The 22912-nt window shown below is 42.2% G+C and overlaps 1 long non-coding RNA gene across 1 annotated transcript; it reads left to right on the top strand.

The window, feature by feature from the left end:
- Positions 1-5543: 5543 nt before the first annotated feature.
- Positions 5544-22425, top strand: LOC120229584. The gene is made up of 3 exons (XR_005527783.1): positions 5544-5618; positions 8385-8557; positions 22365-22425. It is a non-coding gene; the product is annotated as an uncharacterized LOC120229584 (long non-coding RNA).
- Positions 22426-22912: the final 487 nt, after the last annotated feature.

The raw sequence follows: 22912 nt of genomic DNA, 5'->3' as shown, positions 1-22912 counted from the left end.
GTTATTTTCTCAGTCACCAGGTCACTTTTAACAGCTCTCTCCGCATGCCAAACTAGGGTAGTGTATTGGCCATTTAACCCTTTGATGACTAAAGAAATGTTTTAGGCCTTTACCTCCTGACTTTATTCTTCCTCTAACACCATGTCCACTGCTTCCTGTTACCTGCAGACCACCCCTCTGCCAAGACCCTTAATTCTGAAACCTCATATGGCATTTAAGTTTCACTCCAAAATGAAATTTTTCTAATAAACTTCTTTGTATTCTGTCATTTGAGGTCCCACCCTTGCTCACTGTCCTCCAAGAGGACCTCTTCTAAGAAGCCTTCTCTGGTAGCCTGAGTTTTGCCAGTTCGGCTACTCATGGTGGCAAGTTGCTTACTCTCTCTGAGTCTTGGGAGTCTGCATCAGTGAAATGGAGATAAGATTATCTACCTTGCAGGTCTGCAGTGGAGATGAAGTGAGATGAAGCTTTTGCAAAGTAACTCAACAAATGGCAATCATCACGATGTGCTTGGTCCTATGCCAGGGGCTACAGAACAGATGAACGAAGATAGCCCCTCCCACAAGAAGTTGCAGACTAGCACATGACTGTCTGCCTGCTTTTGGCTTCGATTGTCCTGTAGTGAGCAGAAGCAGATTTTCACAAATATAAATGGAAACTTTTCTAGATGTTTTTAGACACTGACACCATTATGTCATCCAAGTTCTCAGTTAGCATTTGAATAATGCATACTGAAGGCCTGGAGGGCATCAACACGGAGCCTTTCCAGATACAACTTTCTTTTTTTTTTTTAAATTTTTTTATAGTTTATTTATTTTTGAGACAGAGAGAGACAGAGCATGAGCGGGGAAGGGGCAGAGAGGGAGGGAGACAGAATCTGAAGCAGGCTCCAGGCTCTGAGCTGTCAGCACAGAGCCAGATGTGGGGCTTGAACCCATGAACCATGAGATCTGACCTGAGCCGAAGTCAGATGCTTAACCAACTGAGCCACCCACGCGCCCCCAGATACAACTTTCTTATGCTTCCTCACAAAAGGATTTGTCCTGATGCTTCAAGGGCCATCAGAATGGCCTTAAGAGAAATAGGTTGCGATTAGTGGAAGCCACATGGAGAAGACTCCGGAATCTTTTCACGCTGAGCTCAAGTCATGGCTCTACTGACTATCTGACCCTAGAACAGTTATATATATGTAAGGACTGAGTATCAATTTCCTCATCAGAAAAGTGGGAATAACAATTCTTATTTCATAAGAAGGTAAACAAGCAGATTGAGATGAAGTGTCAAGCAGCCGGTACAGTGCTTGGCATGTAGTCAATACCTAATTCATGTTAGTTTCCTAACAGGTCAATTTAGGTAGATAGGAATGTAGTGGGTTCACATCTAACCTGTGAGCTAAGGAACTGCAAGCAGGCCTTCCTAAATGCTTTCTTTGTGCCATTGTCACAAAGACTAGTCTGGACAGCCCATGAGTCTGACCCTGCACTCGGTCTCTTAGAAATGACTAATAATCAAATTCTTATTCCATTACTTAAGTTGCAGGGTTGTCTTGAGTGAGGTAATCAGCTTCTGGGAGCCTCTGTTTCTCTATTTATAGCAGTTTGCAGATACTGGGGCCTTGCAAGAAATGATGAAATGCATCTGAGGCGGCACGGACATTCATAGGTACCTGATGAAATGTGGCTACTAATAGCATAGCAGGAAACCTTCTTTTTCAGTAGAAAAGGGCCAGTTGATCCAAAAAGTTGATTCAAGCAGGAAATCTTAAAAAAAAAAAAAAAACCCTCACCATGCCCTATAGTACCACTAAGATCCAGAAACCTGTTAATTTCATCCCTCACGGTAGCTCCCATCCCCACTCCTGGCATGTATGGGTAGATGTGAGTGTGAGTCACTACCTCCAAAGGTAGATGTGAGTCACTACCTCTCCAGGCAAAAAGTTTGGTTTGCAACTTTGCAGGCTTTACTGCTCACAGAGACCACATACATGACCACAGTCTGAAGACAGAGGAGAAGGGAGTGGGGGTGGCCCTCACCATGGACAACAGAAGAGGAAGATGTGGAGAAATCTGAAAGGAGGAGGTGGTTGGGCAGAACTGGAGGGAGGTGGAACCATGAAGTGGGAGCTACTTCTGTGACCAACTGTCCCTCCCGCTGCCAAGTGCAGGGCACCATCATAGTCTGTGGAACTGAGCTGGCCCTGAGCACCTGGTTTGGAATGAGCACTTTGGCCCTGGAGGTCTTGGCAAACTTTCTCTCCCATCTGCCCCTTCCTATGTTGGCAACATTGACTCTGGTAAGCCCCAGAACGTAGGGTGAAGGGATGTGGCCTCCTGGATGGGTTATGGTGTTCTGAAGGGAAACCCCTTGTCCCCTTGTAAAAGTGACACTGAACAGAACCAGTTTGGCCTTGCGTCCGTGTTGGGATGGCTAGGGAACATCCCACTATGTTAAGCATATTGCAAATTAGAAACTCTATGGATTTAGGGCTCTGTGGTTTTTTTTCTTTTCTTTCTTTCTTTTTTTTATTTATTTATTTTGAGAGAGACAGATAGCGCATGAGCAGGGAGGGACAGAGAGAGAGAGAGAGAGGGAGAGAGAGAATCCCAAGCAGGCTCAGCATTGTCAGCAGCCCCCAGATGCGGGGCTCAATCTCACAAAACCATAAGATCATGACCTGAGCTGAAATCAAGAGTCAGATGCTCAACCGACTAAGCCACCCGGGCATCCCATAGAGCTCTGTGGTTTTAAGTCAAACTGGAGCCTACCTCCACTCTGAACTGGAACCATATATTTAATGCAAGATCCACCTTCTCATATTATAATCAAACACACACTTCTGATTTAGTTGTTCTTGCAGTTTAAAATTAGATGTTGTTGTCAGGAAAAGAAAAAAATGAAAGCAGCTGTGTTTCAGTGCTATTCAGATCTGCGACTGACCCAGTTTTCAAAAATTGAAAATACGGCATTCGTATTCGTCACATCTTTGCGTCTTTATCACATTCTTAAGATGAGCATTGAGAAGTGTTTTCTGAGCTGGGAGGCTGTGGAAGAGGAAGAGCATTGAGCAGCCCTCAAGCAAAATTCCAGAGGTCCAGATCTTGCTGAAAGCTGCCTTCTTATGCTGAAAGGAAGATGGCAGAAGAGACCTCTCCAAAGGGTAGCCAGGAAAACTGTAAAAACCAAAATAATCATGAAATTGTTTATGCTAGTTTTCTCAATGTTTTTGCCACCACTATCCTCATGATAGAAGAGAGCTGCAGAGCTGAAGCCTTACTCAACCCTCCCCTCCCATCCCTGTGTGCAGAGGGGCTGGCTGCCAGGATCCTCCCTGCAAGCCTCGTGAGAATGTTGGTGTATTCTAAAGACACGGCATGAATTAGGACGTCCTCTGTGTCTGGTCTTTAGGATTTCCAAACAGAGTGCCTGGGTATCCACCTGCTTGTTATAAAGCACAGCTCTCTGTCTTCCCCAGTGGGAGTTACAGGCAGCTCCCCTCTTGTCCCATGCTCAGGCATGTGTACACCATCAAATATGATGGAACATTTAAGGAAAACAGTAAAGACAAGATAAACTAACAGAAACAAGCAGTAACATGAGAAAGCCACGATAACTCAGGGGAACAAACAAACAAAAAACTAAGGAAATGCATTTAAAAGAATCATCTGGGGATGCCTAGGTGGCTCAGTTAAGCCCTCTACTTCAGCTCAGGTCATGATCTCATGGTTTGTGAATTGGATCCTTGCGTTGGGCTCTTTGGTGACAGCTCAGAGCCTGGAGCCTGCTTTGGATTCTGTCTCCCTCTCTCTCTGCCCCTCCCCCACTCATGCTCTGTCTCTCTAAAAAATAAATAAACATTTAAAGAATCATCTGGGTGGGGCGCCTGGGTGGCTCAGTGTGTTCAAGCGTCCAACTTCGGGTCAGGTCATGATCTCACAGTTCGTGGGTTTGAGCCCCGCATCGGGCTCTGTGCTGACAGCCATCTCAGAGCCTGGAGCCTGCTTCAGATTCTGTGTCTCCCTCTCTCTCTGACCCTCCCTTGCTCACACTGTGTCTCTCTCTTCTCTCTCTCCCTCAGAAATAAATAAAACATTAAAAGAAAAAAGAATCATCTGGGGACGCCTGGGTTGCTCAGTGGATTGTATGTCTGACTCCTGATTTCAGCTCAGGTCATGATCTCAGAATTTATGGGGTCAAGGCCACATCAGGCTCTGTGCTGACAGCATGGAAGCTGCTTGACTCTCTCCCTGCCCCTCCTCGGCATCCTCTCTCTCAAAATAAATAAATAAACTAAAGAAAAAATCATCTAATCAGTATGCTCATAAAAGGTGGTGCACCCATAAAATAAGAGCAGGTTGCTATGAAAAAGCAAAAACTCAGAGTGCAAAATGGAAGCATTCCTAAAGGTGATAACAATTCTTGCAGTTTCTATGTTATCACCTTACATGATCTGTGAAGCAAAAAGGAATTTTCCTAAACTATCAGCTACGAAGAGCGCATTTTGGTTCAGCCATAAGGGACTAAATTATCTTTCTATGCTCTCTTTTGCAAACAATATTACAAAATCGTTATCCTATGAAAAGGCTATAACAAAGTAAGCAGCTAAAAGTTACAGCATGAAAAAACCACACAGAGGTGCGTCATGTGGTGAATTAATAACAAGTTTTGCTTTTCTCTGTCTGTGAGCCTTCTAAAAGTTGTGCTGTGCTATAATTTCTTTTCTTTTTTTTTATTTTAATGTTTTTTATTTATTTCTAGGAGAGAGAGAGAGAGACAGTGTGAGCAGGAGAGGGTCAGAGAGAGAGGGAGTCATAGACTGAAACAGGCTCCAGGCTCTGAGCTGGCAGTCAGCACAGAGCCTGAGGCGGGGCTCGAACCCACTAACCACGAGATCATGACCTAAGCGAAAGTCGGACGCTTAACCGACTAAGCCACCCAGGCGCCCCTATAATTTCTTTTCTTACTCTGAATAAAAACGTTGCTTTAATTTTGTATTCATAGTTTAATATCCTTTTTCTTGGTGCATGTGTTGCCAAAGCGAATACAATATTCTTTTTTCAGACCCCACAAAACCTGCATGTGCCCCTGGCAGTGAGCTCCATGGCCTGTGGATAGAACCGATAAAGTGGCAAACGAACTACAGAAAGATATGTATATACCATCTGATTGCAATTCAGATACCATCAAACATATGGCTCACACTGTTGTGTATAGCTACATGTACAGGAAGTAAAAGTGTGAAAACATACACTAGAATTTACACACCTAATTTGTGAGAATAGTGGCCTTAGGGTGTGGGGTGTTCTATTTTGTACTTATTTTCTGAAGCAAGAATGAAAAAATGTCGCCACATTTGAACAATGGATACATGGATGTGATATTATTCCCAGTGATTTTCTCTTTTGTGTGTATTTAAAAAAAATGTTTTTTTGATGTTTTTGTTTATTTTTTGAGACAAAGAGAAGGCATGAGCTGGGGAGAGGCAGAGAGACAGAGACAGGAACCGAAGCGGACTCCACGCTGACAGCAGAGAGCCCGACGCTGGGCTTGAACTCACACCTCTCACTGATGACATCATGACCTGAGCTGAAGTCAGGAGCTTAGCTGACTAAGTCACACAGGTGCCCATCTCTTTTCTATTTAAATTGTACGATTGTAAAGTCAGATTCCCTCCAAATTTGAGGGAAATTGTCAGTCTTCTGGCGTCCAGTATTTCTCATGACCAATTTTGTCATGGTCCTACTTTCACGACAATCTGACAGTCTGTCAGATGAGTCCCTCATCATGCTGGGCTTTTGTGAACTTTCCAACCTGAGGACTCAGGTCCTTCAGCTCCAAGTATTTCTAATCTATTAGTTCTCTGTCAATCTTATCCTCACCATTTCTGTTCTGTTGCTGGATCTCTGGTGAGTCAAATGGTAGACTTCCTATTTTTGTCTCTCATTGTATACAGGCACGTTCTCTCATTTTATGGAAGATTTCTTTTACCTTCTTATAACACTTCTATTGAGTCTTTGGCAATTATATTTTTAATTTCCAAAATTTTTTCCTTTTTCGTAACATCCTGTTTTTATTTGGTAGATGCTCTGTCTTCTATGAGGATATTAATGAAATGGTTTTAATTATAATAGCTGCTTTGTTTTTTATTTTAAAAGCATATACCGGGGCGGGGGGCGGGGGGGGCCCTGGGTGGCTCAGTCGGTTGAGCGTCGCCCAACTTTGGCTCAGGTCACGATCTCACAGTTCTTGTGTTCGAACCCCGCATCAGGCTCTGTGCTGACAGCCGGTTCAGAGCCTGGAGCCTGCTTCAGATTCTATGTCTCCCTCTCTCTCTGACCTTCCCCTGCTCACGTTGTCTCTTTCTCTCTCAGAAATAATAAAAAAAAAAACATTAAAAAATTTAAAAAAGCATATACCAATGTGGATTTTTCTTTAAAGAGTCAAAATTAGTAAGAGTCTACCCATTATAAAGTTCAAATCTTGCAATACAGATACAAAAACATTTCAAGATTCTAAAATCTCTTTCAAAAAACTTGGAAGAAAAACCTGATGTTTCTGAAGGTTTCAGTAAAATAAATGAGAAATTCAAGGCCTGATTTCAATGCGTATGCAACTACAGACTCTGTTACAGTATATATTAGGTCTTTGTCTCTAGTTCCCAGCACAAAGCTCCTAAAACTGTTGGAATTTCCTAAGTGACAGGAATGTCTTTTGTTGTTTTTTATGAGCCACTTTCAACCACACTTGGTTTATGCTAATACAATGACATAGAATGGGGCCCCTTAATGGCTTCAGAATGAGGGCCGGTCACCAAAAAGGCCAAATGGAAGGGTAGAGGGTGGGTCATCCCCACCCTCTGACTTTGGGGAAAACAAAGGGGACTGGAGACTGTTAAAAAGCTCTTGGGGTGCCTGGGTGGCTCAGTCAGTTGAGCATTGGACTTCAGCTCAGGTCATGACCTCATGGTTTGTGGGTTTGAGCCCCGTGTGAGGCTCTTTACTGACAGCTCAGAGCCTGGAGCCTTCTTCAGATTCTGTGTCTCCCTTTCTCACTGCCCCTCCCCCATTCATGCTCTGTCTCTGTCTGAAAAATAAAATAAACATTCAAAAAAGTTTAAAAGCTCTTGAACTATAAAATTCAGAGAACTGAGTTGGTGAACACATCCATGTGCCAAGAGAGAGGCAAACCTTGACTCCCTGGGGACAGACTTCTGTACTCCTGCCCCTTCCAGCCCTCTGACTATGTATCTCCTTATCCGGCTGCTTACCTTCTATGTACTAGTAAATATAGTACTTCTCCAAATTCTGTGAGTCATTGTAGTGAATTATCACCCAAGAATGGCATTGTGGGAGCCCCTGAATTTGTAATCTGCTGAGCAGAAGTGTGGGTAGCCTGAGTACCCACTTTGTGGCTGGCATCTGAGGTGGGAGCAATCCTGTGAGGCTGTGGGGCCAGCGCTAACTCTGGAACTTAGTGTCAGAATTGAATTGAAGTGTTGGACACTCAGTTGGTATAGAATTGGTGTGGAACAACAACACATACTGGGGATCAGAAGACGTCACAGACTCATTTGCCATTTGTGGTAATGTGTCCTACAAACAAATTTTAATAAATTATATTTATTTTATTAAAAAATATTTTGATGTTATTTTTTGAGAGAGAGAGACAGAGTGCGAGTGGGGGAGGGGCAGAGAGAGAGGGAGACACAGAATCAGGCTCCAGGCTCTGAGCTGTCAGCACAGAGCCCAATGTGGGGCTCGAACTCACAGACTGTGAGATCATGACCTGAGCCAAAGTTGGACGCTTAACTGACTGAATCACCCAGGTGCCCCTTAATAAATTCTATCTTAAATGACTTCATCAAAAATGAAAAAAAAGTATATATTGAGTATGTTTCTGACAAGAGAGAATTTCTAATTTGATTCGCTGCCAATGAGAACCATATCCTCCCCCTTATCACCTTATACATCTGATAATTGGAAGTTAGTCCACAGACTAACTTCAGGATCCATTAATGTTTCCCCTCCACTGCCCACATTCATGTGCTGGACACCACAGGATGAGTTCATATTGAAAACTGATGAACACTGCTGTCTCCGCACTAGCTGTCATAATTCCAGTACTGTTGGTAGAGTGGGCACTAAGAATATTCTTGGAAGCTTTTCCTATGCCAGAATGGCTACTAATGCCTATATGTGAAAGTGATTATGAACCACATAAATATATCCAACTAGACCAAAACTTAAGTTATCCCCAAATTAGCTTATCTTTAGCAATGTCCCCCCAAATCTCTGTGGCCAACCACCACCACATTGCATGAGGCATAGTTGCAGTGGAAGGAAAGAGTGGTCTTAATTGCTTGTGGTGAAATGATTTTGCCTTTGCAGGATTTCAAAAACACATGACAAAGCAACCACGTTGCAGCAGCTCTCCCCATCCAGGAAGGGCCCGTGTAAGCTTCTGCTCCGTGAGCTTCACGGGAAATCAAAATGCAGGCATTTGAGTCAGACTGCTCTGGTTCCAAGCACAGCACCAGCACTTAGTCACTGCAGGACCTCAGGTAAGTTACTGCAAAATGGGGGTTAAGATAATAATTATGTCATGGGGCTAGTGTAAGGATTGCATGAGATAATACTTGCAAAGCACTTATGTGGGAGCCTGACAGTGACCACAAGAAAGCGTGGTTAGGGACACGGGGATGTGCCTGCACATGGGGCTCCCTGCCTGGGCAAGGCATGCCTGCAAACAGGATGCTCTGCCAGGAGGCCTGCACACAATATCCAAGTTTAATGGTCTTCTTGCAAACGAGGGAACATGCCCTCCTTAGAAGTAAGAAGAAGGCTGGAATTGTGGGCAGGCCTCTTAGTAAACATGTTGTGGTCGCTTCCTCCCTTTGCTCCCCCCTGTCCTTGAAATGTGTTTGGCTACTTGCCCTTAATTGGTAAAGGAATGCGTCTTGTAGATTTCAGTTTGTATCCAGTTACCGGGGTATAAAATAAACCGCAAGAGGGGCTTGCGTAGAATTGTTCCTCTGGCCGGAGTTGTGTCTGTGTCTGTCTTTTGTGTGTGTCTTGTCTTTGTGTCATTTCGTCCGCAACACACTTAGAATAGTGCCTCCCATGGTAAGCACGTCATTAACACTACCTTCCTGGTGTGTGTGTGTTGGAGGGGGCGGTTATCCAGTCTCATGGTTTTGAATACTGTCTATATGCTAATGACTCCAAAATTGAAAATGTGTGTCTAAACCTGGTCTACCTCTGAACGATCACAAAACTACCAATACCTACTATTTATCCTTTGCTACCTTTTTTTGTTGTTATTGGAGTATAATTAACATATATCATTTTATTAGTTTCAGGTGTACAACATAATGAGTTGACATTAGTATAGGTTGTGAAATGATCACCAAAATAAGTCTAATTAACATCCATCACTTTCCATAGTTACAAAAAACCAATTTTTTCTTGTGATGGCTTTTAAGATCTACTGTAAGCAACTTCGAAATATGCAATTCAGTATTATTAACTACAGTCACCACACTGTACACTACATCCCACAACTTACTTGTTTTATAACTAGAAGTGTGTACCTTTGGGTCTTTTTCACCCATTTCGCCTCGCCCCTCCTCACTACCTTTTGAAATTAGTACTTTGTACTATAATTTTTTAAATATGTTAAAAGGTAAGTAGTGTTGGAATCCTTGTGCACCACCAGTTGGAGATTATTCAAAAAAGTAAAAATAGAATTGTCATATGATCCAGAATGCCACTGGTGGGTATATGCCCCAAAGAACTGAGATCAAGGTCTTGAAAAGATGTCTGTACAACCATATTCACAGAAGGTTTAGTCATGATAGCTAAAATGTGGAAGCAACCAACTGTCCCTTGAAGGAAAGATGGGTAAGTGAAATGTGGCATATACATGTAATGGCGTATTTTTCTGCCCTAAAAAAAAGGGGGGGGGAGGAATTCTGATATATGTTTCAACACAGACGACCTGTAAGGATATTATGCTAAGTGAAATAAAGGGGTCACAAAAAGACAAATACTGTGGGATTCTACTTGTATGAGGTACCTAGAATAGTCAAATTCATAGAGAAAGTAAAATAATGGTTTCTAGGGACAGGAGGGAGTTACTGTTTAATAGGTATAGAATTTAGTGTTGCAAGATTAAAATGAGTTTTGGAAATTGGATGCTCAACAATGCGAATATATCTACTCCTGAACTTTATAGTTAAAAATGATTATGATGGGAAATTTCATGCCATAAACATTTTTTTACTTGTGGTAAATAAATAATAAAAAATAGCCTTCCTATTATTCTATCATATTACCTCACATTATTTTGGTTTGATTTGAACTTATCTGGTTCATTTATTTGTTTACTTATTTATTGTCTGTCTTCCCTTGCATTGGCCAGGATCCCTGTGGGAAAGACATGCTTAAAAGTGGATAATTTAGGGGTGCCTGGGTGGCTCAGTTAAGCACCTGACTCTTGATATTGGCTCAGGTCATGATCTCACGGTTTGTGAGATCGAGCCCCATGTTGTGCTCTGTGCTGAAAGCATGGAACCTGTTTGGGATTCTCTCTCTCCCAAAATGAATAAATAAAACATTTAAAAAACTGGATAATTTAAAGACAGGTGTGGATAAGGTTTCAGGGAACCAACAAGAGATAGTGTAAAATCCTGATCTAATAATAGGGGTGAGTATTACCAGTAACAAGCTTGAAAGGGAGAGGGAGGGGTCTGTTCCTGAACCAGAGTGGGCTGCTTGACAGAAGTTGTGGCCTTTGATACAGGAATGTAGGCAGCACCTGTCAGGGGGAGAACCAGAAAACAAAAGACAACTGAAGATCCACGGAGGTCTTTCAGTCACCTCTGGAGACACAGAGCAGGGTGGAGAAGTGTGGCAAGTGGGTCTGGAGAGCAAACAAGAAATCTGGTACACCGCTTACCTAGAAGGTTATGCTCTTTAATGCAAGAAGCTTGTTTATCTTGTTCCTCCCTGTGACCCAGTGCCAAGCAGACCTGATGCATGGTAATAACTAACATTCACTAGGTGCTTCTTATAACCTAGGCACTTCAATGGATTTTACCTGTATTAAATTATTTAGCCTTCATGTCAACTGTTTTAGATATTACTATTAGGTACTACTATCACCATTTTCTAGGTGGTAAAACTAAGGTAAGGAGAAGGCTAGACTTTATACATCTAGACTCCAATCCAGGTCATTTTGCTCTATGACCTTCACTCTGTTTTTTTCTTCTTAATTTTCCCCAACTTTATTGGGATATAATTGACACATAACATTATGTAAGTTTAAGTTTTACAACATGTAGATTTGTTACATTTATAAATTGCAAAATGATTATCGCTATGGTGTTACTACTTACTACCTTCCCCTATCCACTCACATAATTACTATTTCTTTCTTGTGGTGAGAACATTTGAGATCTACTCTCTTAGTAACTTTCAAGTATATGGTACACTATTACTAGCCATAATCCCCAAGCCATATGTTAGAACCCCAAATTTGTTAATCTAATTACAGGAGTTTGTGCCCTTTGAGCAATATCTTCCTCATTCCCGCCACCCCCAACTCCTGGTAACCACCACTGTCCTCCCCATGACCTGCACTTTCAACCACTATATTACACAGCCTCTATGGCGCTCAACAAATTACTCCTTTGCTATTCAACATCATTTCTTGTATCCAATGCTACTCTTCTTTTTTTCTTTCCTGAAGCTAAAACTTTCTCTTCAAATATGCTTATTTGGAGAGTTAATACTATGTCAACTATTTCTAGCATATAGTTCATCTACCTACTAAAAAAGAGTAGGAAGGACCCTTAAGTTCTGGATTTGGGGTGAGGAAATAATTGAGTCCACACGAGTATCCAGTTTTGAAATGGAATGAATTCTACTCAGATTTTCTAGAAAAGGTAAATCTTGGTTGCATGACAGACCGTATAGCCAATCTACTAAATAATATTTGTGTATCTGGTGAAATCTCGGGGAAGCAAAAGGAAAGGGAAGTCACAATTTTACTTGATAGGAGACCACAGAGGAAGAAATAATAATACGTACCATTTACTTTGTTCCAGGCATATCATTATCTCATAGAATTAAAAAAAATTTTTTTTTTACTATTTGGCCAAAATCTCCCCCATTTCCCCACCCTAAGCCCCTGGCAACCACCATTCTACTCTCTGTTTCTTTGAGTTTAGCTTTTGTTAGATTCCACATGTAAAAGAAATCATGCAGTCTTTCCTTCTCTGCCTGGTTTATTTCACTTAGCATAATACCCTGAAGGTCCATCCATGTTGCAAATGGCAGGATATATACATACATACATACATACATACATATACACACATACATACACACACACATATAATATTCTTTATCCATTCATCTATTGACAGACACTTAGATTGTTTCTATATATTGCCCATTATGAATAATGCTGCAATGAACATTAAGGTGAAGATATCTCTTTAAGATAGTGACTTCATTTCCTTTGGATATATCACCAAAAGTAGGCTTGTTGGATCATATGATAATTCTATTTTTGATTTTTTGAGGAACTTCCATTCTGTTTTCCACAGTTGCTATAAAAATTTACATCCCCATCAACAGTGCACAAGGGTTCCCTTTTCTCCACATTTTTGATGATACTTGGTATCTCTTGTCTTTTAGATAATAGACCAATTTAACAGATGTGCGGTGATATCTTATTGTGGTTTTGATTTACATTTCCCTGATGGTGAGTGATGTTGAGCATCTTTTCATGTGTCTGTTGGCCATCTGTATGTCTTCTCTGGGAAAATGTCTGTTCAGGTCCTCTGCTCATTTTTAAAGTGGATTATTGCTATTTGAGATACTTGAGTTCTTTATATAATTTTATATTAATCCCTTATCTGACATATGGTTTGCAAATATTTTCTTCCATTCCATAAGTCACTTTTTCATTTTGTTGATCATTTCTTTTGCTGCAGAAACTTTTCAGTTTGATGTAGCCCCACCTTGTTTTTGCTTGTGTTGCTTGTGCTTTTGGTATCATATTCAAGAAGCTGTTGCCAAGGCCAATCCAAGGAGCTTTCTCCACATGTTTTCCTCTAGGAGTCTTATGGTTTCTGGTCTTACATTAAAGTCTTTAAGTCCATTTTGAGTTGATTATCATTAGTGGTATAAAGACAGGGGTCCAGAGGTACCTGTGTGGCTCAGCTGGTTGAGTGTCTGACTCTTGGTTTTGGCTCAGGTCATGATCTCATAGTTCATAAGATTAAGTCCTGCATTAGGCCCTGAGATGACAGTGTGGAGCTTGCTTGGGATTCTCTCTCTCTCCCTCTCTCTGCTCCTCTCCTGCTTGTGCACACACATGCTCTCTCTCTCTCTGTTTCTCAAAATAGATAAATATTTTAAAAGATAAAGATAGGAATACAATTTCATTATTTTACATGTGAATATCCAGTTTTCCCAGCACCATTTACTGAAAAGACTATCCTTTCCCCATGGAATATTCTTGGCTCTCTTGTCAAATATTAGTTGATCATATATGCATGAATTTTAAAAAATATTTTACTTTTTTTTTTTGAGAAAGAGCTTAAGGAGGGGAGGGGCAGAAAGGGAAGAGGATAGAGGATCTGAAGTGTATTGACTGGCTGACAGCAGTGAGACCGACATGAGGCTCAAACTCATGAATTGGAAGATCATGACCTGAGCTGAAGTCAGACACTCAACTGATTGAGCCATCCAGGTCCCCCAATGCCAGCTCATTTTTAAAGAATTTTTTGTAGAGGGAGGAAAAGCATAAACAATTAGAGTTATCAGAAAAGGCTGGTCTTCAATCCCACTTTCCAGGTGTGGGAACTTGAACAAGACTCTTAGATGGTCTGAGCTTCAGTGTCTGTGAATTATTCATGGGTCATGGCAGTGTTAAAGAGCTTATTGTAAAATTTCCAGAAATTTTCTAGGTCAGTTGTTAAACTTTTGGCATCTTGATATCAGCCACAGTGGGAGTATCACACCACAAAAATTGGCAAAGGCTACAAATCAGGAAACTCTTCCCCTAGAAAACTGGTTCTCCAGTTTTCATTCCTTACTCCTCTCTGAAATATCACCAAATTGTGTGAAGAGGAATAATGGTTCTTCCATGAAGATTAAATTGTTTTGGCACTGAACCAAAACGAAGTAATCGATAAACATTCATTTTGTAGGATGGCCATCAGGCACAATCACATTTAATTTCCATAGCAGCCTTTAGAGATAGAAATTATTATCCTCCAAGATAATTGCATTTCTGGAAACACGTAAGAACACAATACTGAAACTCAAAACATCATGGACGAGTCTCACCAGTATTACATTGAGTGAAAGAAGCCAGACACAAATTAATACAGACTGTATTATTCCACGGATATGAAATTTATGAACTGATAGGAGTGCATGCACTGATGGAAGGTCATAGAAACCAGAATGCTTGTCTCTGGTGGGGAGTGGTGAGAAGGCAAGTGAAGGACATGTTTGAGTGCTGGAGTGCTCTCTCTTGTGATCCAGGTGCGGGATACACAGATGCATACCGATGCAAAAGTTCATTGTGAAACAGTTCAGGGTTTATGGGATCGAGCCCCGCGTCAGGCTCTGTGTGAGCAGTAGAACCTGCTTGGGGTTCTCTGTGTTCCTCTCTCTGCCCCTCCCCACTCTTTCTCTCTCAAAATAAATAAGCATTAAAAAGAGAAATTAAAAAGGAAAAGAATTTGAGACAGTATATTGTATAAACTGGAAAGCACCTTTCGAATGTTGGTTGCTCTCATTGCACACCAAGCTTGAAGAACACAGAGCAGCAAAGTTTCCGTGATTGTGTCCGTAGCTCCTGCCCCCATCATGATTCCCTGACCTCCAGGCCACAGCTCTCTTCTCCTGTGGACCCACACCCTTTTCCTCCACAACTATATACTGGTGTCTTCTTATGCCAGGTACTGTTCTTGGCACTGGGCCACATCAGCGAATGAAACCAACAAAGATCTTTGCTTTCATGGAGCTTACATGCCTAGATATCTTTCCCTGGATGTGCCCAGGACTGTCATGTAGCCCCCATCTCCACGGTTGAACTGTCATCCTCTCAGAAACCAGGCAGGAAATCCCTGTCCCCTGTCTCCTAAATCACCCTTGGCTGGCTCTTCTGTGTCCTGAATGTCTCTCAAAACCTCCCACTCGTCTGTAATTCAACTGCCCTGCCCTATTCTCGTCCTTTCTTGTCTGGCTTCCTACTGGTCTTTCTGCCTCCAGTCTTGTTCCTGCTTATCATTTTCCGGACAGCAACTAGAATGATTATAAAATGCAAATCAGAACCCAGTTGCTTTCTGCCTAAACCTGCCCAGTGGGCCTGACAGGTGAAAGTCTAAATTCCTTACCTTGTCCTGATGTCCTCAGCTGTCAGGTGATGTCAGGTGATGAGCATAGATGCCAAAATTAGTCGAAATTCCAGCTTACTAGCATGACATCAGGCACATTTTTTTTAGTTCTCCATGCCTTACTTTCCGGTCCTTAAAATGGGAATGATGATAGTACCAATCTCACAGTTGCTGTGGAAATTAAATTGGTTATTGCATACAAAGCAGTAAGAACCGTGCCTGACCCTCAGAATAGACTTAAGAAGTGCTGGTTTTCTCATAGGGTCGCTATAATGTTTAAATAAGTTAAAACAGCCAAGAGGCTCTGCACAGCACCCATCTGTCTTACGTGCTTTGTAATGTCATTGATGTTATATCTATGGCCTCACCCCATGCCCCTCTTCACACAAACCTGCCTCAGTTCTGAGGATTATACCTCTCCCACACCTCCAGGCCTTGGTACAGGAATTTCCCCTTCCTATCTCTTTTCCTGGCCATCTCCCACCAATCCTTCATGCCTTTGTGCAGACACCAGTCCCTGGCTGCCACACCCTCAGCTAGATTGGTTCCTCCTCCTCTGGGTTTCCCTCTTAGAACCTGCGTGCACTTCTATCACAGCACATTGTAATTGTTTATTTAATTTTTTAAAGGTTTATTTATTTTTGAGAGAGACAGAGCTCAGGCGGGAAAGAGGCAGAGAGAGGGGGAGCAGAATCTGAAGCAAGCTCCAGGCTCTGAACTTTCAGCAGAGAGCCCAATGTGGGGCTCAAACCCATGAACTATGAGTTCATGACCTGAGCCGAAGTCAGACACTTAACTGACTGAACCACCCAGGCGCCCCTTTAATTGTTTATTTAAAATGTACTGAGAATGGGGCACCTGGGTGGCTCAGTCGGTTGAGTGTCCGACTTCGCCTCAGGTCATGATCTCACAGTTCAAGGGTTTGAATCTCACAGTTCAAGGGTTTGAGCCCTGCGTCGGCTCTGTGCTGACAGCTAGCTCAGAGCCTGTAGCTTGCTTTGGATTCTGTGTCTCTCTATCTCTCTACCCCACTCCTGTTCTCTTTCTCTCCCTCTCTCTCTCTCAAAAATAAATAAACCTTGAAAAATTAAAAAAATATTAAAAAAAATTTTTTTAATGTTTTATTTATTTCTAGGAGAGAGAGAGAGAGAGAGAGAGAGAGAGAGACAACGTGAGCAGGGGAGGGTCAGAGAGAGAGGGAGTCACAGACTCTGAAACAGGCTCCAGGCTCTGAGCTGGCAGTCAGCACAGAGCCTGAGGCGGGGCTCGAACCCACGAACCACTAAGGGGTTCGAGTTGGGGCTCGAACCGACTAAGCCACCCAGGCGCCCCAAAAATTAAAAAAATATTAAAAATAAAATAATGTACTGAGAAGCATCCATGAACAGATGAATGGATAAGACCACAAAAAAAATGTGGTCTCTGCACACAATGGAATATTATCCAGCCTTTAAAAGGAATGAAGGACAGATATATGCTACATCACGGATGACCCTTAAAAACACTATGCTAAGTAAGATAAGCCAGACACAAAAGGACAAATACTGTGTTTCCACTTCTTTTTTTTTTTTTTTTTTAATGTTTTATTTATTTCTAGGAGAGAGAGAGAGAGAGACAGCATGAACAGGGGAGGGTCAGAGAGAGAGGGAGTCACAGACTGAGACAGGCTCCAGGCTCTGAGCTGGCAGTCAGCACAGAGCCCGACGCGGGGCTCGAACCCACGAACCGCGAGATCATGACCTAAGCGAAAGTCGGACGCTTAACCGACTAAGCCACCCAGGCGCCCCCTGTGTTTCCACTTCTATGAAGTACCTTGAATAGACAAATTCATACTGATTCAAAGTAGAATACAGGCTGCAGGAGCAGAGGGACAGGGAGAAAAGATGCAGAGTTTCTGTTTGGGATGATAAAGTTCTGGAGGTGGAGAGCAGTGATGTTTGCACAATATCATGAATATACTTACTGCCACTGAACTGTACACTTAGAAATGGCTAAAACGGTAAATTCCGTGTTATGTATCTTTTATGATAAAAACATTTTTTTTTTCTTAATGTGCAAAGAAACAGTTTAGCCTAGCTGATCTAATCTTGGCTCTAAATCTTGGCTTCACCAGGCTCTGTGACCCGGTGTAAGGTTTGTAACTTCTCTAAGCTTAAGTTTCTACATCTGTAGAACTAGGTAATTTCCCTTCATAAAGTTGTTTGAGGTAATGCATGTAGAATACTTGATGCAGAACCCAGATAATGGTAAGCACTCAGTAAGTGTTTTCTCTTATTATTAAATGTATAGGGTATAGGGTCTGTGGCTCTGTCATGATTATACCCCAGGTGCTCAACACAGTAAGTGCTCTTTGCATGTGTGTGAAATGAACAAATGGCTCACAGTTTCCTACTTCAAGCCCCTACTCCAGCAATTCTCAACTGTGGTCTGGGAGCCCATGGTGGCTATGTCCCTGAGGTCAAGACTAGTTCCTAACAATACTAAGGTGCTACTTGCCTCTATTAGTCTGGTGTTCATAGGAGTGCAGGTAGTAGGAAAAGTTCATTGATGTGGTTTCAGATTCCACACTGCAACCAACCTTTAAGAAACTCCTACTAGTCGGGGTGCCTGGGTGGCTCAGTAGGGTTAAGTGTTTAGCTCTTGATTTTAGCTCAGGTTATGATCTCATGGTTTGTGAGATCAAGCCCCACATCAGGCTCTGTGCTGAAAGCGTGGAGCCTGCTTGGGATTTTCTCTCGCCCTCTCTCTGCCCCTCCTGCATGCTCTCTTTCTCAAAATAAATAAATAGACTTCAAAATAAAAAACCTCCCACTAGTAAAGTTTTGGTGTAGTATCAAAGAAAAATATGCACTTATCTGAAAAAAGCAATTAAAATATCTCTCTCTTCTCAACTACATCTGGGAGGATGGGTTTTCTTCATTATTTTTCAGCCTGAAGAACATATTGCAACAGATTTATTGTAGAAGATGATATGCATTTGTGTTCTATTACTCTAGATAGTAAAGAGATAATAAAAGCATAAGCAATACCCTTAACTAAATGTTTTTGTTTGAGGACATACAGTTATTATTTATAAAAATATGCTCTTTAGGATAATGAACAGATTATTTTAAAATAAACTCACAAGTATTTTTAAATTTCTCAGTTTTAATTTCTAGTATGGTGCATATTGATAGACAGAATGTTCTTTGGGATCAGTATTTTTTAAGAGTGTAAAGGAGCCAAAAGTTTGAGAACCAATGTCCTGCCTTACACGTGGGTCGCTGCCACCTCCCCCTCCTCTTCCCCCCAGGACAGCTGGCTGGCAGCGTGTGCTTTAACACTCTGTGGGATGGAGAGGTCACCCCCGTCTGGGCAACTGGTTTTATCTTTGGACAACTCTGACAGAGAGTTTTGGCAAGATGTCAAAAATCTGTGTTTTGGAGGCTCGCATTGACTGGTTTTAGATCCACCCCTTAGTTACACACATCACAGGATAGAACTTTCTTCCAGGTCTGAAGACAGTCATCAGCTGCCTTTCGTAGTGGCCCCAGAGGGAATCAGCCTGTTCTTGGGATGACTAAAGTGCGTGTGTGTTTTTCTGAGTCAGCCAGTGACTTGTAGGAAGCATTGCCAAGCCAGATAGCTACAGCTGCTTTTCCAGGAACCAGAAGATTATCTCCAGCCCCACACCAAATTTGAGAAACTCTTTTTGCTGTTTTCCCAATAAATTAAAATTTTTGTCTGTTACAAATCGCACATGCTTATTAAGGAAAAAAATTTTTTTAAGTAGAAAAAAAGAGCCTTAAAAATGGAAATTGGGTCACAGCCCTGACTTTCCTGTGTTGGCATCTCTCTTCCAGGCTTGCCTTGAATGCCATTCTTTTCAAACAATCCCTGCAAACAGATATGTGCACTAGGCCTCCAGAGGTTTCTCGGGTTGACAGGCTGCCCACCGCATGGTGAAGGGGGCAGCTGTTGGTCAGTCAGTAGCCCCTAAGGACAGCTGGGGGAGGCACTCAGAGGGAACAGAAGCTCCCCAGGAGTGTGATTCTCCTGCCATCTGAAAGCACTTTAGGCCAGATCTCTTCAGGCTATGTGGGGTCAGAGGGGACAGACACGCTACGACAGCAGCGACTGGTAAATTCTTTTCTGCATTTTTCGGGGGTAATATGAAGTTCTTGCGGAAATTTGACTTCTGAGAATCTATCCTAAGGAAATGATAAGAGATTTAGATGGCATTATGTGTCTATCATTATTCATAAAATTTGGAGACAAGCTAAATGTTCTACAACAGAGGTTTACTTTTAAATCTATGTGTAAGGGGGCAGGGAGTATATGGGAAATCTCTATCTTTTCCTCAATCTTGCTGTGAACCTAAAACTGCTTAAAAATCAAGTTCTTTTTTAAAATTTCATTTTAAATTTCATTTTTAAATGTTTATTTATTTTTGAGAGAGAGAGAGTGTGTAAGCAGGGGAGGGGTAGAGAGAGAGGGAGGCATAGAATCTGAAGCAGGCTCCAGGCTCTGAGCTGTCAGTGTAGAGTCTGATGCAGAGCTCAAACTCATGAACCACGAGATCATGACCTGAGCCAAAGGTGGACACTCAATTGAGTGGCCACCCAGGGGCCCCTACAATTTATTTTTCAGTAATTTCCCCACCCAATGTGGGGCTCAAACTCACAACCCTGAGGGGCACCTGGCTGGCTCAGTTGGTTAGGCGTCTGACTTCGGCTTGGGTCATGGTTTCATGGCTTGTGGGTTCTAGCCCTGCACTGGGCTCTGTGCTGACAGCTCGGAGCCTGGAGCCTGGTTCAGAGTCCGTGTCTCCCTCTCTCTCTGCCCCTCCCCTGCTTGTGCTCTGTCTCTGTCTCTCTGTCTTTTTCAAAAATAAATAAACATTTAAAAATAAAAAAAAAAAAACCTCACAACCCTGAAATTAGGAGTTGCATGTTCTACCAACTGAGCCAGCCAGGCACCCCAAAAAATGAAGTTTAAAAAACCCCTTTCTGTGTGATTATATATTCTGTGCTGGTTAAAAGTAATGAATGATACTTACAAAGTCTTTTTTATGACATGAGGAAATTCTCAAAAATATTAGTTGACCAGTATATGACTAGCATACAGTGTTTTTTTAATTAAAACTTTTAGAAATATTTTTATTTATTTTTGAGAGAGAGAGAGAGTATGAGCAGGAGAGGGGCAGAGAGAGAGGGAGGCACAGAATCTGAAACAGGTTCCAGACTCTGAGCTGTCAACACAGAGCCTGATGTGGGGCTTGAACCCACAAACTGTATGATCATGACCTGAGGCAAAGTTGGACGCTTAACAAACTGAGCCAGCCAGATGCCCCTAGAGTATAGTTTTAAATAAATATCTGTTGATTGAAAAACATTTAAAGGTAAATAAGAAACTGTATATTCATACAGTCTTGATTACATAATATTTTTATGACAAAGTGAAAAAAAGTTTATCTTAATGGCACCAATATATCTCATATGGAGGAAACTGTCTTTGTGGAAACACTCTGCAGTGCCCAGCAGGCACAGATGTCAGCAGATGCCCACCTCAGAGAGGGGAAGCTGCTGTGCATGAAGCAAAGAGAGGAATTTGGTTTACTGCACGTGAAAAGGAGGAAGAAGAAACGAACACTCTTGCAATTGCAAATGATAGAAACTTAACTCTCTCTGGCATGAGGGAAAAAAACCCAGGTATCTAGGTAGACATGGTTGGATTCAGGGACTCAAATTTTGTCATTTGTATTTGAGTTCTTTCTCCATCTCTTGATTTTGTTTTCCTTCGTTGGGATTCATTCTCAAGCAGGCTCTCGACATATGGTGGGAAAGATGGGCACTAGCATCGCTAGGCTGACCTTTCTTTCTACCAGTTTAGCGATCCTGAGAGGCAAGAGTCCTTTACTCACCAAGAATTCCATAAGCCTGTCCCTGAATAGCAGTCTGGCCAGGGAGATGGAATGTAGCGATTACTTGGGCTGGTCACTTGTTTGAATCACTGGAATAGGGTGGGGTCCTCCCTGCTCAAGTCATTTGGAAGTTCTGAAAAGCAATTTCCAGGTTCCTGGCATGAAGCTTCTGAAACCCTTGGAATTTCCTGCGTGATAAAGTGTCTTTATTACACACGAGTCCCTTGGATCACTCCTCTGAGTTTCTGCTAGTGAAGGCATTTGGGGGAGTGGGGGCGGGGAGACCCTAGATAGCTTCAGGATGGAGACCGGTCACCAGAAATAACCGATCTCTAATTAGAGGATTGGGGTTTTGAGCCAACCCAGCCTCAGTTCTGGGTTCAAACCCAGACTGAATTCAATCCCATGATCCTAATTTAACCAATCATGCCTAAACAATGAAATTCCAATAAAACTCTGGACACAAAAGCTCAGCAGAGGTTCCTGTTCGGTGAACACATTGTTGGGAGTATGAGGTTCTCTCATTCCATGGGAAGAGAGTGCAGAAATCGTGTGTTCAGGACCCTCCTAGAACTCACGCTGTGTGTCTCTTTATTTGGCTGGTCTGATTTGTATCCCTTATAATAAAACTGTAAATGCAAGAGTAGTGCTATCCTCAGTTCTGTGAGTCATTATAGTGAATTATAGAACCTGAGGAGGTTTGTGAGAACCCTCTGGATTTGTAGCTGGTTGGTCAGAAGTGTAGGTGGCCTGGGACCACACTCGATACAGGGGTCTGAAGTGGGGGCAGTCTTGGTGGGGATGGTGTTCTTAAACCTGTGGGGTCTGCCAATGACTCTGGGCACTACGTGTTAGAACTGAGTTGCACTGTACCACCAGGTGTTAGAACAGTTGGGCTTGAAACAGAATAGATTTGAGTCCAATCCAGATACATCATAGGACATAGGAAGAGATGTGGAGTCAGGATCCCAGAGGCCAGGTGGCTATGGTAACAGAACATCTCTGGAAAAGAACAGAAATCTTGAGGACGGCTTTGGATTTCCACAGGGTATGGAAATGGAGACAAGAGAGTCCAAGCCAATTTTATCTCAGTCCTTCAGAGGAGGAGGATTCCCAACTGAATGTGAGTTACATATGTTTACTTTTATTATAAGAACCTGTGTTCAAAGATTTTCACTTTTATGAACTGATCACTACCAGTTTCTCCAAAAGAGAAAATTTCTTTCACTCACTCATGGCAGAGCTTGCTATCTTACACATATGTGTTCAAAGTCCTTCCAGTCACTTCCAGAGCTGGGTGTAGAAGTATAAGATGGATGTGTTGGCTGATGCAGGATGGTGGGTTTGCCAGGTGAGTGCAAGAGAAAGTCAAGGGGGACAGGATTTACTAGGATGTGTTTATTATTTCTGTAGAAGCCAAAAATACCAGAAAGTCCAGTGCTGTGTGTATGTGTGTGTGTGTGTGTGTGTGTGTGAGTGTGTGTGCATATTGGTGGCACGTAACAACCCAATGTTTTAAGAAGCAGTATAGACCCAGGACCAGTTGCCCTATAGAATGGCCCCTCCACAAAAATATGTGAGGTACACTATTGCGT

The sequence above is a fragment of the Hyaena hyaena genome, unplaced genomic scaffold, assembly GCF_003009895.1.
Source record: "Hyaena hyaena isolate Hyena2069 unplaced genomic scaffold, ASM300989v1 scaffold_34, whole genome shotgun sequence".
Lineage (NCBI taxonomy): Eukaryota > Metazoa > Chordata > Mammalia > Carnivora > Hyaenidae > Hyaena > Hyaena hyaena.
This window is presented reverse-complemented; position numbering and strand designations above follow the sequence as displayed.